General features: G+C 42.8%; 1 protein-coding gene across 13 annotated transcripts in view; it reads left to right on the top strand.

Moving 5' to 3' along the window:
- The window catches only part of LOC147821516 (uncharacterized), a 59,413-nt gene that overhangs the window by 23,681 nt on the left and 18,706 nt on the right, over window positions 1–17,026 (top strand). For 8 of the 13 annotated variants that reach the window (XR_015446922.1, XR_015446915.1, XR_015446914.1 and 5 more), the window contains one exon: window positions 9,552–16,988. The exons of the other annotated variants lie outside the window; for them this stretch is intronic. The gene's annotated coding sequence lies outside the window, so the exon portion shown is untranslated. The remainder of the gene's footprint in view (window positions 1–9,551; window positions 16,989–17,026) is intronic. 13 annotated transcript variants of the gene reach the window in all.

The following is a 17,026-nucleotide window of genomic DNA, read 5'->3' as shown; positions in this document are numbered from 1 at the left end:
GCTCTACAATCCTCAGCTCGCCCTTCCTTTAGTTATTTCCATTTTAAGTATCCAACTACTACCTCTCATTTTTCCAGCTCCAGAACAGATCCCCACACTCCTGCCACTGATCAGTCAGTCACCTTTTCACTGTCCTCTAGCCCCTGTGTTCCACTCTTGTTTATGCCTGCAACTCCCTTGTTCCCTTTTCTTGGTTGTGCTCAGCTAGCAAAACCACCAAACTGATTGAATCTAAGCTTGCCTCCCCAGGCCTGAAGGCATGGCTGTGGCATGTTGACAGAGCTATTTAAAATTCATGACTACCAACCTCCAGGGGGCCTTGCATTGCTAGGTATTCATACTGTATTTCTCTTAATCTCCTCACTCCCCCCTCACCTAAAAGTTCTTTTAACATATTCTTACTGTCTCCCCTCTCCCCAAACCTTCTGCCTGTTTTCACTCTCAGCTCATGAATTTGCATCCTCATTCACTGAGAAAATAGAAGTAATCAGAAGAGAATGCCCAAAAACCCTAACTACTAAATTTTTGTCAGGATGAAAACCTTTTTTTTTTTTTTTTTTGAGACAAGGTCTCCCTGTGTAGTCCAAGCTGATTTTGAACTCACTGTGATCCTCCTGCCTTAGCCTCCCGAGTGCTGGCATTACAGGTTTGTGCCACCTTGTCTGGCAAAAGTTTGTTTTTGAGAACAAAAGTTCATATATTTCATCAAAGAAGGCACTTAAAATATTAAAAAAAGATTCCCAGGTTTGATACAAAACTTGTTAAAGCCTTACTAGGCAAAAAACCATAATCTGTGAGGTTGAATATTCCATATGCATTTGTTTCTCTCAGACAAGAAGCAGTGTACTAGAAAGAACAGCATCCAAAGCAGTAATAAGTAGGTGGTCAAACAAAGGTACCTGGCCCTGAAAAAAATCTCAGAGGGTCTGAGACAAAGCACAGCTCTGTACTAAAAAGAAACCTTTTAACCCTATTTGCCTCTTTCCAAGTTTGGAATGGTTTTCCTTAATATGCTAGCTATTTGTGACTGTTCCCATACACTTTGGCTATTTTCCAGCTACTAAAATGTACTCGGTGTTATTTAAAGCCAACCTTTCCCTTGTGTATTAAATCCTACCCACTTTTGCCCTCTTGAGCATATTTTTCTGGTTATTATTTTTTCTGTCTCCTACATCGACATTTTTTCTCCCTCTGCTGTTTTTTTTTTCTTTCTCAGCACAAAGAAATGCTCTTCTGTCCCTAAAAGCAAAACCCTCTCTTGACTCCTCTGCCTGAGGCTACTATCCCATCTCTACCTTTTCCTTTATGATGCTTCTCCTGAGAGGCTTCTCTACAACTGCTGCCTCTTTTGCCTTCTCACATCCCTTGGACCTGCTGCAGCCAGGCTGGCCATGCTCTACTCTTGCTTCCATCCAGGTTGTCCACAGCCTCCACATCACCAAGGCCAGGGTCAGCTCTAGTGCTCAGCACCACTTGACACTGAGCAATCAATCACTGTAAACATTTTCCCTTGATGGGGCTGGGGATTTAGCTCAGTGCCACCTGCTGCGCAAGCCCAAGGACCCAAGTTCAATCCCTGGTACCAAAAAAAAAAAAGAGTATGGCTTCAACATTTTCCCTTGAAGCTCTTTCCTCACCAGCATCTAGGACTCTATTATTTTCCTTCCTGGCTACTCAGCCATTATTTTTCTCTGCAGTTTCTCCAACCCTGATGTCAAAGGCCCAAGATTGCTTCTCATCCCACCCCACCTCAGTCAGCCATTCTTTGTGATCACATCCAATCTCCTGCTGTATATATTCTCCATACATTATGTATGCATGCATCTCCAGCCCACAGTGCTTCCCAGAACTCTAGACTCACATATCTAACTGCCTCTTGTCCTTTTCTGCTTTGACAACTAGTAGGAGCCTTAACCTAAACTTGGAATCTTCCTGCCCAAACAGGCTCCTCCTCCCTTTTCCAATCTCAGTTAAGTAGCAACTTCATTTTTTTTTTTCCTGGTACCTGGATCAAACTCAGGACCTTGTGCTTGTGAGGCAGGCAAGGTGCCAGTGGGCTAAATCCCCAGTGGCAACTCCATTCTTCCAGCACACCAAATTCCAAACCTTGCAGTCACTATTGGCTCTTCTTTTTCAATCACAATCCTATCAGTCTAAAATCCAAATTCTAGCTGGGCGTGGTGGTGCATGCCTATAATCCCAGCACTTGGGAGGCTAAGGGAGGAGGATTACTGTGAGTTCAAGGCCAGTTTAGGCTACAAAGTGAGTTCAGGGCCAGCCTGCACTACAAAGTGAGACTTTGTCTCAAAAAACAATAAAACAAAACAATGAATACTGTTGGTTCTACCTTTTAAACACATATGAGCCCGGCATAGTGCCACTTACACCGGGTTCAATGGCACATGCCTAAAGTCCCAGCTATATGGGAGGCTGAAGCAAGAGGATCACTTGAGCCCAGGAGTTCAAGACCAGTCTGAGCAACACAGCAAGACCCCATTTCAAAAAAATAATAATAACAAAATAAAAACACATTTGTAGCATGACCGCTTTTCACTATCTCCACTGTAGCCATCTGTACTAGCCGTAGTCCCTGGGCTCTCCTCCTGCCTATGCACTGTCTGTTCCTAGTACAGCTGCCAGCTGATCCTGTAAAGTCAGATCACATCACTTCTTCACCTAAAATATCTTATGCACTTCCCCTCTGTGGTGGCTCATCTCCATTCCTGGCTGGCTCATCACAGCCATATGAGCCCAGCTCTACCCTAGGCAACCAGTGAGCTGCTTGTCTCTATAAGTTTTCCCTTTTTGGATATTTTGTATAAACAGAATTATATACTATACAGTCTTTTGCATCTTTAACTTAGTATACTGATTTGAGGTTAAGCCACATAACATTTATCAATATTTCATTCCTTGTTTTTGCAGAATAGTGTTCCATTATAAGGATTTTGTTTATCCATTCTCCAGTTGATGAACAGGATTTTTTTTTTTTTTGGTACCAGGGATCGAACTCGGGACCTTGCCCTTGTGAGGCAGGTGCTGGAACCACTGAGCTAAGTCCCCGGCCCAATGAACAGGATATTAACTGTGCGTTTTCTTAGGTGGCTTTTCTCAGGTTGAGAAAGGTTTTTTGTTTTGTTTTGTTTTAGTCAAGTGTTTCACTATGAGCCCCCAGGCTCAGGTGATCTTCCTGTTTCAGCCTTCTGAGCAGCTAGGACTTTGGGCATTTGGCACTGAACCTAGGATGAAGTTCCTTTTTATTCCTAGTTTGCTGAATTTTTATAATGAATGGATTGAATACTTTCAAATGCTTTTCCTGTATCTATTGAGATGATCATGTAGGTTCTGTACTTTATTAATATAGTGTATTACGTGGGCCTGGGATTTAGTTCAGTGGTTCTGCCGCCTACCTCACAAGCGCCAAGTCCGGAGTTCGATCCCCAGTATAAAATATATATATATATATATAGTCTATTACGTGGGAGTAGAATATCTATTCCAAGTACATTTCATTGGCACATCTTGCGTTAGTTATTCGGAGAAACTACAGACCTGTGCAGAACCAGGCATGGCTCCCAAAGCTGTCCTTTCCTAAAAGGGAGTTTACATCAGTAAACTGTAGGCTCGCACAGGCTTTCCTATCTCAGAGCCCCTCCTGTCAAGAAAGGCTCTGGGGGAGGGCGTGTTCGATCCTGGCCCAAACTGAGCTGTGCACAGGCAGCTATTGCCTGGGAGACTCGAACTGCGAAACTAGACAACCCTTGCTCCCTGCACACCCACCCCTATCTTCCGTAGCCTGGCCACCTCCCTTCCTCACAGAAGCCCAAGCCCCCATCCCTTTCCTTAGCTCTATATAAAGTTCAGCCATCTTGCCCATTTCTGAGTCTCACTTTTTTTTCGGGTACTGGGGCTCGAACTCAACCTTGCGCTTGGGAGGCAGGCGGTGGAACCACTGAGCTAAGTCCCCAGCCCTCTAAGTCTCACACTTTTATGTATGGTTTCTGTGCTTTTTTTTTTTTCAAACGGAGGATTGAACCCAGGATCACTGAAATGAGCTATATCTCTACCCCCTTTATTAGTTTTTTTTTGAGTCAGGGTCTTGCTAAGTCACTACACTGCCCAGGGTAGGCTCAAACTTACAATCCTCCTGCTCCAGCCTCTCAGAGTGCTAGGATTACAGGTGGGTGCCACTAGGGTTGGCTAGGAATATTTAAACTTTCTTTCCCTTTTTTTTGGTACTGGGGATCAAACTTGGGACCTTATGCTTTCAAGGAGGCGGTGGAACTACTGAGCTAAATCCCCGGCCCTAAACTTTCTATTTCTTCTCCTTTTCCTCTTCCATTTCCTCCTTCTCTTTCTCTTCTGTCTTCTTCTTTTGGTGGTATTAGGGATTAAACCCAGGGGTACTTTACCACTGAGCTACAACCCAGGCCTTTTTCTTTTTTCTTTTCTTTTTTTTTTTTGGTACTGGGGATCGAACTTAGGGCCTTGGGCTTGCAAGGCAGGCGCCAGAACCACTGAGCTAAATCCCCGGCCCTTTATTTTTTTCTTTTGAGACAGGGTCTTGATAAGTTGCCTAGGCTGTCCTCAAACTTTCTTCAGCCTCCCAAGTAGCTGTGTGTGTGTGTGTGTGTGTGTGTGTGTGTGTGTGTGTGTTTTAACTTTCTTTTCTTTTTTTTTTTTTTTTTGGTACCTAGGATCGAACTCGGGTCTTTGCACTTGCGCAGCAGGCAGTGAAACCACTGAGCTAAATCCCCAGCCCCTGTTTTAACTTTCTTAAAGTAGAATCTTAAGTTATTGATTTGAGACTTGTGAAAAAGCAGTTTTCCTTTGCTCTTACACCACAATCAACACAGCCTTTCTGAAACTGAATGTGTGTGGATTTTACCCACACTCCAAGCAAGCAAGCGATTCTGCAGCAGACTCCAGCTGGGTATCCTCTGATCCAGTTCTGAGACTCTACCTGGAGAGAGCATCAGACCCCACAGGTTTCAAGACTGTTTTCCCCCTTCAGATGCCAATCACAAGCACCCAGTGGTTTTTCCTGTGTCTGTAAACCGAGGTTCCCACAACTCCCTCTTAGGGATAGATTAATCTGCTAGAGAAGCTCACGACACATAGGGAAACATTTATATTTACTTACTTACATTTAGTATACAGGCTATTACCAAGAACACCCATGAACACCAGATGAAGAGAGGGAGAAGCGAGGTATGGGGGAAGGAGCACTGAGCTCCCAGGCCCTCTCCAGGTCAGCACTTCCAGGAATCTCCTGTGTTCAGCTGTCCAGAAGCTCTCCAAACCCAGTCTTTTCTTTTTTGTTATGCACCGGGGATTGGACCCAAGGTCTTTTCATGGAGCTATCCCTAGCCCCTTTTTAATTTTACTTTGAGGGCCAGGGATTTAGCTCAGTGGCACTGTGTTTGCCTCAAAAAAGCAAGGTCCTGAGTTCAATCCCCAATACCAAAAAAAAAAGTACCAATAGTTTTACTTTGAGACAGGATCTCACTGAGTTGCTCCAGGCTGGGCTCCCAGAGTGCTGGGATTACAGATGTGTGCCACCATGCCAGCCTTCTTTTGTGTGTTTCTGTAGGTATGGCTAATTAAATCAGTGGCCCTTGACAATTAATTCAGGGGTTGAGGAGTAAAGCTAAAAGTCCCAGGGTTCTAATCGTGCCTTGGTTTTGCACCAGTCCCTACCCTGAAGCTACCTAGGGGCCACCAGATATTAGTTAATCATTAGCACAGGAAAACACACATGGGAGATTCTAAAGATTTTAGAAGTTGTATGCCAGGAAACAGGGACAAAGATCAAATATGTATTTGACAATATCATAAGCCTTTTCTCCTTTCTAATATATATTTCTTTGTATTTCTAGCTTTAGCTGCTTCCCATAAATTTTGATATGTTCGTCTCATTCTCATTCAGTTTAAAGTTTTTTGTTTTTTGCTTTTTTGGTACCAGAGATTGAACTCAGGACCTTGTGAGGCAGGCAGCAGCACCACTGAGCTAAATCCGTGGCCCCAGTTTCAAGTACTTAAAAATTCCCCTTAAGGGATCTCTTTGACCCGTGGACAACTTTGACATCTGTATAATTTCCAAATACTTGGGGATTTCTAAGATTTTTTTCTGTTATTGATTTTCAACTTAATTTCCAAAGAGGGATTTCTCAGATTTTTTCTGTTATTGATTTCTAACTTCATTCTATGTGGTCAGAGAACAGTTTGTTGATTTCAATGGTTTTACATTCATTAAGTACTTAACGTTTTACGTCTCAACATATGGTCTATCCTGGAGACTTGTTCTAGTCTTCAGTATCCTTGCTGAATTTCTAATGCTTTTATTCACTATTCAGAGTGGATTTTTGAAGTTCCAAACATTATTATTGAATTGTCTAACTCTTCCCTCAATTCTGTTAGTGTTTTTTTTTGGTACCAGGGATCGAACTTGTGACCTTGCACTTTCAAGGCAGGTGGCGGAACCACTGAGTCAGATCCCTGGCCCGATTCTCTTAGTTGTTATTTCATGTATTTTAGAGTTCTATTGTTAGGTACCTAGATATTTATATTGTTATATCTTCCAATGACTTGATCTTGTATCTTTATTAAACATCTCTCTTTTTCTCTAGTAGCATTTTTTAAGGGCAGGGAAATTGTAAGTCTATTTTTTTTTCTGATAGTAATATCAGCTTTCTTATGGATTCTGCCTTTTCCCATTCTTTATCAGTCTATTGTAGCATTACACTTAAAATTATCCTGTGGACACCTTACAGATGGATCTTGGTTTTTCATCCAGTCTGGCAACTTCTGTCTTTTCCTTTTTGTCTTTTTAGGGCATTTAGACCATTTGTAATTAGTTTTGTTTTGAGATACTGGGGATTGAACCAAGGGCCTTACATGTGCTAGGCAGATGCTACACCACTGGGCTACATCCTCAGCCCTTTGATTTTATTTTGAGGTAGGGTCTAGCTATGTTTCCCAGGCTAGCCTTGGGAACCTGGCTCAGCCTCCCAAGAAGCTAGGATTACAAGCTTGTGTCACCATGCCCGGCTTCATATAATTCCCAATGTGAAAGGGTTTTTTTTTTTTTTTTTGGTGTTTTGAGACCAGGTCTTACTATGCAGTTTAGGGCTGGCTGACCTTGAACTCACTATATAGCCCAGGCTGGCCTCAAACTCACAGTGATCCTCCTACCTCAGACTCCTGAGTGCTGGGCTAACAGGTGTGTGTCACCATGCCAGGCATGTGAATGGATTTATATTTGCTATTTTGGTGTTTGTTTTTCTATATGTTCCCTTCCTATTTTTGTTCCTTTTATCTTCCTTTAAAGCTTCTTTTTCTGTTAAATATTCTTTTTTTGGGGAGCGGTACCGGGATCAAACTCAGGATCTTGCGTTTGTAAGGCAGGTGGCAGAACCACTGAGCTATATCCCTGGCCCCTGTTAAATATTCTTTACTGTGCTACTGTGACATTTAATTCTTAAATAGATTTTCTCCCCCTCATCCCACCCTAGTACTAGGAACTGAATCCAAGGACTTTACACTTAGCTAGATCCCAAAACCATTTTTTGGGGGGTACCGGGGATTGAACTCGGCACCTTGTGCTTTCGAGGAGTTGGAACCACTGAGCTAAATCCCCAGCCCAAGAGACAGGGTCTTGTTAAGTGGCCAAATTGCCCAGGCTGGGCTTGGACTTTTGATCCTCCTGCCTCAGTCTCCAGGATCCTGGGATTATAGCCAGGTAATACTATGCCTGGCTTCTTTTTTTCTTTCTTTTTTGAGAGAAGGTCTCTGTTGCCCAGGCTGGCTTGAACTCCCGGGCTAAAGGAATTCTCCTGCCTCTACCCCACAAGTAGCTGGAATTATAGGTGTGTGACACTGTGTGCACTCCCTACCCAGCTCCTTTGATTCTTGAGGGTGGGGGTTGGGGGAGTACCAGGGATTGAATCCAGATCCTTCTCACTAAGCTCTATCCCTAGCCCTTTTTGTTTTTTATTTTGAGACAGAATATTACTAAGTCCCCCAGGTAGGACTCCAACTTGGGATCCTCCTGCCTCTACCTCCCAGAATGCCAGGATTATGGGTGTGGGCCACCATGTCCACCATCCTTTGATTCTTTAAATGTGATTTCTTTCAGTTCTTTGAACATATTTATAATGGCCACTTTGTGTGCCTTTGTCTGCTAAATCCAACTTCTGTGGACACTCAGAGACTGCTGCTATTGATACTGCTTTTCCTGAGAATGGGTCATACTTTCCTATGTCTTTGCCAATTTCATTTATTTATTTATTTATTTGGTACTGGGATCAAACTCCACTTGCCAAGCAGGCATTGTGTTGCTGAGCTACATCCCTAGCCCTTTGCCAATTTTATTAAAAACTAGATATTTTAGATAATATATTATAGTGACTCTGCATTCTGATTTTTTTGGCTTGTATATTTCATTGTTTAGTAACTTGCCTGGGCTAAATCTACAAAATCTGTCTCCTCTGCTGATTTCTCTGCTCAGTTTCTTTCTTTGAAAAAGTTTGATTTCTTACAGATTGTCCCTGTCCCAGTAACCTAAGAGTCAAGCAGTAATGGGACAAAATCTTGTGCTGAAACACCTCAAGACAGTAGGGCTTCTGTCCTGTGATGATAAATTTCTGTTTGGGCTGTGGAGCGCACAATTCAAAGTTCAGGGCATTTTCAATTCTGTTTGGACATTTACTGCCACTTTCTGTTGGACCTTTCCACATCTCTATGTAGGCAGCCCCAGAGTCGACCAGGAGTATGTGGAATCTGGGCCCTGTGTTCTCCACTGTAAATGTGCACAACTTCAGCCAGGAATGTGCTTGCCTGGCCACAGCTGTAACCTAAGTTAATAGGTCCATGGCCTTCCCCTGGTGCAAAGGGACTGAGGTATGTCCCCCGCCATACAGAAGATCGAACTCAGGACCTTGCACTTTCCAGGCAGGCGTGGCACCACTGAGCTGCATCCCTGGCCCTGAAGTGTCTTTGACTACAAAACTGCTCTTTGATCTATTCCCCACCCTGGCAAAGTCTTGAGAGGGGAGAGGTGGGAATGGCAGCGTTCCCTAGTGAGCATGCCACAGATTTCCACTGTTACTGTGATGTTAAGCAGTTACTAGAGCTCAAACATTCTTCAATTACTATATGCCTTTGGTGCATTTCCAGAGTGCTGGAAATGGTTGTGGTTGTTTTGTCCACTGTTTTTCCAGCTCTGTAGTTTTCTTTTAGGGGATACCATCCTGCTCAATAACTATTTGATGAATACATGAGTAAACTCTTTGTAATTTGCCTTTTGCCTCTGTCACCCTACTAAAGCTGTCCAATGAAAAGTTACAAGATACCTCCCGGGCACTAAAACAGGCTCCAAAATAGACCAGGACTGAATTGCAGCTCTGTCAGCAATGGTACACTTCACAAGGGCACCATCTTCTCCAACTCTTGGTTTATCACTTATGTTAAATGACGGAAATAACACTTATGGTGTTATTGCAATATGATGATATAAATTTTTTGGTTTTCTTTCTTTTTTTTGGTATCAGGGATGAAACTCAGGACCTTGTGCTCATGAGGCAGGCAGTGGCACCACTGAGCTAAATCCCCGACCATGGTTTTCACTCATGGTTCCTGCCTCATAACTTCCTCCTCAAAGTAAGCCATAGAAACTAGAATTTCTCTTCCCCAAGGTGGGTCACAAATCCTAATCTCCACCCCTGCCCCCATCTTTCTGTCTAGGTGCTGGCCATAATGAAATTCTGACTGAAAATGACAGAAAATGAAAAAATGGAAACAAAGTCTTTGTAAATAGGGAGGGGAAGAGGGGTTGAAGGGAGAGTAGGGGAATGGGGAAAAAAATAAGAACCAAGATAGATTGTGTAAAGGTACAAATTTCCAATGATGAATGTCATTATATTGTATACCTAAAATGTACCAATAAAATTAATTTGAAAAAAAAAATCTGACTTAATCTTCCCCAACAGTAGGTCAGAAGACCCTCTCTGTGCTAGAGGAATTCTGTCCCATTCCTTGGAGGGAGGAAGGGCGAACAAAGAGGTCAAGAAGAATGCTGAAACATACAAGCCTTGTGATAGAGAAAATTTAAACTATAGGTTAGTTATTAAGGTAGCTGAAGTAGAATAAGTAATCCGTTCCTTTAAGATTTACCTTTCTGATAACTCTTATTGTTTAAGGTGATGGCTAACTGAACCTTTGACCTGTAACCTAACTGTAAATAACATTTAGCCTGGAGAAAAACGAAGTAGAAATGTTTGGGTAGTTTACAATGTATGTGTTTTACGCACCACTGTTTGTTATATGTCTGTGACTATAAGCATTAATAGGAACTAGTTGTAAAAGAGAAACAGAAATTTTACTAAGACCACCAGAAATGAGGTAATGGCTAAAAGAAGATATAAAAGAAATGTTAAAACAAAGGAGGGGCAGACATTGATCAGACGAGTTTCTGGGGGTCCCCCTTGATAGCAAGTAAAGGCTTTGTTTTTTTACCCAACTTCTGTGTCTCCGTACATTTCTTTCCGCTATTATGGAACACTTGTGGTTTACCCATAGCACCAGGTCAAACCCTTTACATGCAGTCACATTTTTTTTGTTTTTTTTTTGTACCAGAGATCGAACTCAGGTCCTTGTGCTTGCATAGCAGGCGGCTGCGAAAACCACTGAGCTAAATCCTCGGCCCTATTTGTTTTTGTTTTTTGAGACAAGGGCTCACTGAGTAGTTCAGGCTGGCCTTGAAGTCACTATGTATTCCAGGCTGGCCTTGAACTCACAAGGATCCTCCTGTCTCAGCCTCTGCAGTCACATTTTTTTTTGTACCAGGGATCGAACTCAGGTCCTTGTGCTTACGAGGCAGGCACGGGAACCACTGAGCTACATCCCCAGCCCTGCAGTCACATTTTGACAGGTCTGTCCACGTGTTAACCTTGCCTGCGCAATACAGTCTCCATAAAAACCCTAAAGGGCAGGGTTCAGAGACCTTCAGATGACTGAACACATAGAGGCTCCAGGAGGGTGGTGTGCTCGGAGAGTGCAGTATGGTTTGTGCCACTCCTGCATACTTTGTCATCTCTTCTTCTGGGTCCTTTGTAATATCCTTTATAATAAAACAGTAAATGTGTTTCCCTGAGTTCTGTTAATTTTAGCAAATTAACTAAAGCCAAAGAGGTAGTTACGGGAGCTGTGATTTACAGTGGGTCAGTAAGAAGCACAGGTTAAACCTCCTGGGGCTTGTGATTGGCAATCTACAATGTGCACGTGCATGGGGGGAGTGCTGGGGACTAACTCCTCAACCTGTAGATCTGACACTATCTCCAGGTAGTGTGAGAACTAAATTGGATTTTGCTTTTTTCTTTTGGTACCAGGGATCGAACTCCGGTCCTTGCGCTTCCGCAGCAGGCAGCGAAACCACTGAGTTAAATCCCCAGCCCTACCCACACTTTTTGATGTCACAGAAGTCTTTGTTGTTAGGGCACAAGAGCAGAGAAAGGAAAAGAGATGCTTTGTTTATTCTTTCAACTATTATTGTAAAGAAAGGTAAGTTCTGAGTAAGCATCTGGCCGGATGCTTCTGGGTTCTTTTTTCCAACCCAGCATTTGTCAGGAGCCCAGGATGTCTCCTCTCTTATCACCCTTACACAGACAACCCGAGGGAATGCAGGGATAAGATCTCAAAAACCCTTTGAGGGCCAGGGATTTAGTTCAGTGGTCCTGGTGCCTGCCTTGGAAGCTTAGGGTCCCGAGTTAGATCCCCATAACAACAACAATGAAAAACCCTTTGAGATTGAGTCTATTTTACATGACCATCAGGTATTATTATGCCTTTTTATGGTGTTCTTTGGGAACTTTAAAAAATTTCTCCCTCTGGGAAATTCTGGTCATACTAGAATTTTTTAAAAATAGGGAAGTTACTCAAATTAGTTCCTCCAACTTCCCTTTTCCCTGGACATTTTAACCATCACATTGTAAATGTCTTCTAAAAGACCAGGTTCAAGGGGCCTGGAATTTAGCTCAGTGGTTCTGTTGCTTGCCTCGCAAGCACAAGGACCCGAGTTCTAAAAGACTAGGTTCACAGGTATAAATCTCTAATCACAAGGTTTTATATTTGTAAGTGTTTCTTCTAAGAATTGAAGATCATGGTCTCCCAAATCAGGAGCTAAACACGAATCTGGTGCTAAAGACAGAGAGGAAAGAACATGACCAAACAGAATGTGTGGAATTTGAAATGAACATAGTGTGGTAAGGCCATTGGGACCCCTTCTAGGACCTTGGTGAAAATTCAGCTCTTTCTGCAGACAGTGTATGACTGAAATGAGAATTTTAAAAAATGCTTTATTAAATTCCTTCCTCATCATCCCTCCTTTAATTAGCTGTGTATTATTTATGGTTCACTCTTTCCCTTGTTTTTCTACCATTGCCAGCCCTTTGGAGGCAGGAACTGGCCCTATTTCTTATCACCTCCAGTCAACAATTCTGTCCTTCCTCCTCCCTTACTTAGAAGCCTTCACTGTTTCTTCACTGTCCCTAATTCCCAGATTTTGTATGACTACATGTGCTTATCAGTGTAGTAAAGTTTTCCCTCTCTCATATATGATCTGTATACACATGCATATATATATATATAGTCCCCTTGCTATTATATTTTACATAAATAATAGACATCTACCAAAATAGGAAATTTAAGAAGATGACCTAAAAAAGTATGAATAGAATTTGTAGTATTTTTTCTCTGCATTTCCTGCACATTCCACTCTAGAAACCAGTAGTCTATAGGATAAAACCAGGTTCTGCAAAACCACAGTCTTTAAACTGGAGTCTAGTTCTCCTGAGTATTACGAGGCTCAATTTGCAGATTCTCTCTCTCTCTTTCTTTTTTTTTGGGTACAGGGATTGAACTCAGGACCTTGCACTTGTGAGGCAGGTGGTGGCACCATTGAGCTAAATCCCCAGCCCAATTTGCAGATTCTGATCTACCAGTGGGTAGCTGAATGGATTGGATTGAAGAGATTTCTCTTTTCTACCTTCTCCTTGCAACTGCTCTTAGCTCTTCCAACATTACCCTTCAGCCCTTCCGAACTGTATATGTGCTTTTACCCCAAGCAAATGGGCCCTGTCTGCAGGAGAATCTCTTGAGGGCAAGCAGAGAAATACTGAGAGGGTTTCACTGTGTTTCATCCACTTGACAAATTCCCTGACAGCCTCTGTGCAAGGACAGCCAGTTATTTTAGAATTTCACTTCACAGGAAAGAAAGTGGAAGCCCTTGTAGTATTATAATTTTCTTTCTTTAGTTGAAAAAAAATGAAGCTAACCTTTTTCTAATAGAAAAATGAGTTTAATTGGTTTGGCTACAGGGACTGGTTTTGCCAATTAAGTGATATTTTCTACAAATGGGATGCGCTGGTTCTGTAGCTCCAGGCACTTTTTTCTTTTTCCTAGGCTGGCCCTGAACTCCCTGACTCCAGCAGTCTTCCCACCTTAGCCTCCCGAGTAGCCTGGACTATACGTGCATGCCATGGTGCCCAGCTTCACAGTCACTATTTCAACCATGAGGGACAAGCTAACTTAATTCTAGGGTCCAGACAGAGATTTCTCCCACAGCCCATTCCATGCTGTTCAGAGAATAGTTATATAATTACAGAACAAGCTAAAAGTCAAGGGAGAGTCATCTCTCAAAAATTTTTCCCTTGCTTTTTGCCAAACACTAATATTTGAACCCTGTGCTTGACTGCTGTAGGAATGGGCAGCCTTTTTTTTTTTTTGGTACCAAGGATCGAACTCGGGTCCTTGCGCTTGCACAGCAGGCAGCGAAACTACTGAGCTAAATCCCTGGTCCCATGGGCAGCCTTTTTATACTGGGCTCACCAGAAAGAGTAATGAATGTTCTAGGGACACCTGTGACCAAAGTAACAGGTAGTTTGCATATGTGGCTCTTGTTTTTAGGGTGAGGCTCCCTGTAAGCAAACAAGTTAATGAAGTAAATAGAGCCAGAGAGGAGAAAACATTCTATTTGAAGGAAATGCCTTGTGCCACATGAGGGGAATCTGGGAGGGTTCAAGGTATCCAGCACCCACTGCTCCCACTCTGTGCCCATCACTGTCCTGGGCCAGTGGCTGAAACCCCTGCACTGAGGAATGCTCAACTCTCTACTGAAGCCCACATTCAGTGCTGATTTGACACCAAGCTACTTATTTTAGTGAAAGAGTCCCCTACAAACACATTGGTACAGGCGAGGTATGACAGATGGGGCATCAGCCATCAAAGATTTCCTGCAGTAGTCACAATTTGGGACCCCATAACTCAGTGTTCATTCAAAATAGAAAATAGGGCCGGGGATTTAGCTCAGTGGTTCTGCCGCCTGCCTCGAAAGCGCAAGGTCCCCAGTTCAATCCCTGGTACCAAAAAACAACAACAAAAAAAACCCAAATAGAAAATAAAGAAAGAAAATATACTTAGTCTTCTAGTTATCTAATATAATCCACCCATTCACTGCAGTAGGGGACTTTTATTTATCATGCTTTCTTGGTTGTCTGAGCATCTTCTTTAGTGCTCCTATGGAGGATTAAATTGTTTTGTTTGTTTGTTTGCTTGTTTGTCTTTTTAGACAGGGTCTCACTATGCAGCCTAGGCTGGCCCCGAATTCCTGATCCTCCTGCCTTAACCTCCAGATTCTGGGATTACAGGCACATACCACCATGCCTTCTCTATGGTCACTATGGCAGTAAAATCTCACAGATCTCACCCAAAAGGGCTTAGTTGTTGAAGGATCTCCTTAAAACTATGATCTGTATATGGAAGTCACATTATTGCAGATAGGTAAGTTAATTAGATATCTTGTAGGCAGTTAGACAGGGCCGGCCCATGAGGAGCCAACATGGAGGACAGTGAAGACACTTTCACTAAGGCCAGCACTGTAAAAGGAGAGGAACAACCACACCCAAGTAGGATGAATAGCAGATTGACATTCTAAATAGGTATCCATCACCAGAGTGGTGGGGCCAAGGTCTTAACTCAGCCTTTCTGGGAAATATCCCTGACCCACCCTTGCTGAAAATCTTTGTAGGCTTGCAATGTGACTTGCTTCCCCATCTGACCCCCATTTAATCAATAGTACCTGGGTGACTGTACTTGTAATCTTTTTGGTTGGTCATAGTTTTGCCCCACCTCAGGCCCACCTTGTAAATTTCCACTGGGTCTTATAGTTTTGTTCCACTTTGTACCCGCCTCACCGCATGGCTTTGGTGTATAAAACATCTTTGAAAACTAGGGGGGTGGCGGGGTGGGCAACTCACTTTCCAGTCCCCCTTGTGTCTCTCTTAGACAGAAGCTTTCTTTCTCTTAATAAATTTTTCCTACTCTTAACCTCCGTTGTTCCTAGAATTCATTCTTTGATTTTAGAGAACACAAACTTGCATTTTGGATACCTAGCAGGGTTTTGGAGTTACATCTCTCTCCCCTATATCAATATGACAAGGACCCCAAAGACAACACAGTGAGGCTCCAGACAGCTGCCTCATAAAACAAGTTGATACAGCTGTTTCATCTCTTTTAGGAAAGCCATTATAAGCTTATCCCAGAACGTAAAGGCTCCATTTTGTTAGACTTGATGAGATCATCTCAAAATAAAATGGGCTGGGGATGTAGCTCAGTGTGAAGGCCCTGGGTTCAATTCCAGTACCACCACCACCACTACCATCACCACCAAAAAAAAGTAATTATCAAGCTTTGCAGAGTGAGAACTATGTTTGATAACATGTTTCCATTACAAACACTTCTATCAGTAATACCATATTTTCTCAGACAGGTGGGCCAACTCTAATCTGCTCTAACATTCTGCTTTCTGCCAGTTCCTGAAGAGCAAGAGCTCCAACAAAATTTGCAACAATGGTGAATGCAGGCTTATCATGAATTACTGTATGTATATAAATGTGTTCGGAAATGGATTTAGACTCTTGTGTGGAAAGGATCTGTGGTCTCCTAAATAGAAAAATCTTTGCCTGAATCAAAACTGACTTAAGAGTTTGAAAATGGTAGCAGGGCTTAATGATCTTATATCAAGCACCACCAGGGCTACATTTTAACACCTCCCAACTCTCAGATTAATTTTATTTCTGTCACCCTCTTCACCTCTGAAATTCTTTCCGTTCAGCAAAATCATTTCCATTTAAGAGAACAAGTACACTGTTACTTCTGTCCATGACATGTATGTGTAGTGACAGAAAACAGTTTTAGTTTTCGGCCCTGAGCCGGAGAGACTGTTGGTATTATGAAATTATGCCTCTTTGCCTCCCTAAGCTCCAGGCTTTCCTAAGAGACCAACAGTCAGTTCAGGTCAGGGGATTTAGCTCAGTGGTTCTGCCGCCTGCCTCGAAAGCAAAAGGTCCCGAGTTTGATCCCCGGAACCAAAAATAAATAAGTAAATGCCGGTTCATTTACAAAGTCCGAGGGGTCTTCAACATGGACACCATTTTGTAGTACAGGATCAGTTTAGTCTCTAGAAAAGCAGACTGTAGGGCCGGGGATGCAGCTCAACGACACAGCGACTGCATGGCAAGCTCGAGGCACTGGCTTCGATTCCTGGTACAAAAAAAGTGAAAGAAAAGCAGTCTGTGTGTGAACGTTACCTTGGTGTCAGAGCTTTTTCTGGGCAAAAAGCCCGGCCTGTATCTGCAACCTCGACATTTCCTGGCCCGCAGGACCTTGCAGTGCGGCGGGGCGTCCAGCAGATGGCGCCGCAGTTGAATTTTCGTGAGCTGTTGTCTGCGGCTGCGAGAAGTCTGGAAAAAACAGGAAGGGGATTTTTTTTTTAAAGCATTCTTATTTTCAATATACATCGCCGTATTTGCCTTATTAGAAGCACTTTATTCAAATTAGTTGAATCGCATTTGAGATCTATAAAAAGATCACTGATTACGCAATTTCAAATGGTTTTTCTTTTGCTTTTCCACTCTTTCAAAAACCACCAAGAGGTAAGTTTTCAAATAGCATTGGGTGTCACAAGCGCACA

This window comes from Heterocephalus glaber, unplaced genomic scaffold, assembly GCF_053883595.1.
Source record: "Heterocephalus glaber isolate CG9 unplaced genomic scaffold, H.glaber_assembly_v1.0 deba00001733, whole genome shotgun sequence".
Lineage (NCBI taxonomy): Eukaryota > Metazoa > Chordata > Mammalia > Rodentia > Bathyergidae > Heterocephalus > Heterocephalus glaber.
The sequence above is the reverse complement of the archived record's forward strand: the minus strand, read 5'-3'. Positions and strand labels throughout refer to the sequence as shown.